Here is a 3,646-nt window from a genome sequence, read left to right on the forward strand (position 1 = left end):
TAGCTTAGAAAATTAATGTGAAACAAAAACTTCTATCGACGATCTATCCTCTATCAAAAGTATTGATCTTTCGGCAAACAAACTCACCGGTGGCATTCCCGATAGCATTGCCAAAAGATTCTTGTTGTGTTCCATCTGTGAAGCAATTGTTGAGATGGATTTTAGCAATGAAAATTTTATGAAAATCAACATAATTTTGCAAAATGTTTGCACCTGATTTTACAAAAATAAATATTAATTAAGATTTCAGACTTCAGATGTTTGTCAGTTTATAAAAGAAAAAATAGTCTTAGGTGGCGTTTGTTTTTTAAGAAGCGCTGAAGTCTGAATTCACTTCTGATTTTTAAGAGGTGATGCCGAAGTCTGAAATCTGAATCAATTAGACAGTTTGTTTTTTGCGTCTGAAATCTAAAGTTTGAAGATGAGAGATCGAGAGTTGATATGAATCGACAGTTGACAGAGTTGAGAGATGAGAGATCGAGACAGAAGAGTTGATCCAGAGAAATCAAGCGCAAAGAGATCAGAGTAGGTAGGCGACGATTTGAAATAAGAGGTAATAAGAGGTTTCTCAACCACTTAAATTTTCAGACCTAATAAGAGTTTTTAAGCTCTTAATTGAAAAAAACAAACACACTGAATCCTCTTATATCTGACCGATTCAGACTTAAGAGGACATTAAGAGCTTTTTTATTAAAAACAAACAACCCTTTATTGTTTCCAATTTCAGACTTCAGCACCATCTCTTATTAATCAGAAGTGAAATGACTTCAGATTTCAATACCTTTTAAAAAACAAAAGCCACATAAATCCCTAATCGGATTCCTTACCAATTATTACTATCTTCTAGAAAATGAGAGAATTTTCAAAAAAGATTGTTTTTACAAGGTGACAAATATAATCACTTTAAATTTTGAGTAAATTATGTTTTTTTTTCCTGTGATTTGTTAAGAATTGCCAATTTCATTCTCGTGGTTTCAAAATTGTGATTTTAAAATTGTGGTTTTTGTCTTATTTTTGCAATTTATTTCTATTTTCGTCCTTGAGACTAAATACTACTTTTAAATATGAAGAACTAAAATAAAATGAATTGTAAACTACATAGACTTAAAAAGCAATAAAGTTTAAATTATAAGAACGAAAATGATCATGAATTATAAATCATAGGGATGAAAATCGTAATTTCAAAATCATAGAGATGAGCATAGAAATTTTTAGGAGACCACATTGACTAAAACCGTAATTTACTCTAAAATTTTATAAAATGCTTTTAAATCGAAAATGTACAAAACCAATGGGGTGTTTGGGATTGCATATTTAAAACAACTTATGTTTTTTTTGGTAAAAGTGTTTATTAACCTATGCGATATCAAACCGGAGTTAAATAAAACAGGGTTAAAATTGTGAACTGGTAATAAGGATTTTTTCATAAGTCAGGAAAGATTAACTTATCAAAAACAGCTTATTACCGGTTTGGCACCGGTATAAGCAGTTTTTTTTATCCAAACACCAGAAAACAGCTTATCACCGATGTCAGACTGAAATAAGTTAAAAAAACAGCTTTTATAAGCAATCTCAAACACCCCCCAAGTTGATTAACCACGATTAAACTTGTGTGACACATTTCCTTCTTATCAAAAACGAAGGATTCTCATATTTACAATTGTCGTTTAGGAGTATCTATAAAATCTTTCAATATTCCTATGTAGAATAAAAATACAATACCATCGTTCAAAGTACAAAAATTCTCATCATGAAAACGAAAACTCTGTTTCACCTTTTAAGTTATTGAGGACGACAATACGAGTCGTACTCGACTACCTTCTGAGTGTAACATCGATTTTTATATGTGTAATTGTTTTGAATCGGAAGGATTTGGAATATTTGGTATGTTTGATTTGTAGGAGCTTAAATGGAATTAAATTTCTTCCCTTATAATTATTTATAAAAATAGTTAAATTGTCTTTTTATAAATTGAGTATGTTGTGAGCCCAGATCTAACAGTAGAACGATTTACACTAGACGAATGTAAGAGAAAGTAAATAAGACGATTAAACAGAGAAATAGCGGCTGCTTTTCTGTTATTAAAAAAAAAGAAATTACAAACTCTCAAGAAACCCTAATCGACTCTCATAAGATTTTGAATCTATGTATTACAATGAAGTTTTTCTTTCTGCTCTTGTACCTATTTCTCTATCTGAAACACTCTATTTATAGGCAGTAACCTACCAAACCTGGATAAGATTARTGCTATCCAGAACAGGAATAGCCTTATCCAGAATAAGAAAACTGAAGGTAGTCATCTAAAAGATAACAGCAGACTGCACAGCCAGAGTCTCTTGTCAAAACTAACAGAGGCTCTGTTAGCATCGCCAGAGGCTCTGTGAGCACTCACAGAAGCTCTGGTCTTCACAGAGGGGCTCGGAGTCCAAGAACTCTGGTCATTACAGAGCCTCTGCAAGCCTCTGGTTTCCACAGAAGCTCTGTAGTCTCAGACAGAAGCTCTGGTCTTTGTGACTCCTTAGCACAGAGGCTGGTCTTCTAGACTTTAGACGATTTGGTGCAGAACCTTCTTCAATTCGTCTTCTAGCTCTGGATTGCTTCTTAAAACTTTTTCAAAGCTGTCATTAGCTTCAGAATTAAGCTAACAGAGTACGACTGAAAAAAAAAAAGATTTCGGCTTCATGCAGGCGAGTTGCAGCCATAGATCCGAAGATTCCCGAATAGGTTAACTTCCAGCTCTGGGCCTTTTATTAGTTAGCCAAAAACCTACATGCCATATAACCCAATTCCTACAGTGATGAATATGAGCGCAATTGAAATTCCTGCCGAATCGGTCACTCAAGATCTTTGGCATATTTCTATGCGGGTCTTACCAAAAACGAAAATGGGCAATCCTGAAAAAGATTTCTTTAAAAATAGGAATCCTTTATGATAGAAAATATTTAACAAGGAAATTATCTACTCCATCCGACACAGCCGAGACAGCGACGGGTTCTCTGCCTTATTAGAAAATAAATGTATTTAATATATATTAAGAAATTATTACATATAAATCTTATGAAATCCCATAAAATACTAACTACCCCCTTGAGATTTCAAAATCCTATGTTTATAGGATTTCAATAGAATCCCGGGATTCAAATCCAAGAATCCTTCAAAGTAAACATGGGATTGAAATGAAATTCAATTCCAAATCCCTTCAAATCCGGTTCAATCCTACAAATCTAATGGGGCCTTAAAATAAAGTCTTGTTTGGTTTTATAGGACCCTTTGTATCCTATAAAATATATGGGTTTATATGACGTTTCTCAAAAGTGTTATATAAAATAGTTAATACGACACTTTATTTTCAAAAAGTCTTAAAAAATTTGTTACAACGCTGAAAAGAATCATATTAACTTACTAGAATAGTACTCACGCAATACAACAAGACACATCTCGATTTTAATATTTTGTTTTATTATTTGTCTCTGTCGATGTTATAATACGATTTTATGTGTTTTTAAGAAAACAATAAATGATTTTATTTTTGAATAAAATATAAATTTGAAGATATCATAAGAATTTGAAAAAATATATATATATATCAATGTTGATATCAAATCAATATTTAAAAGTTCTCATTTTTTATGTAATTTCTTTAATT

Source organism: Cynara cardunculus (genome assembly GCF_001531365.2).
Source record: "Cynara cardunculus var. scolymus isolate 2C chromosome LG 9, CcrdV1, whole genome shotgun sequence".
NCBI lineage: Eukaryota > Viridiplantae > Streptophyta > Magnoliopsida > Asterales > Asteraceae > Cynara > Cynara cardunculus.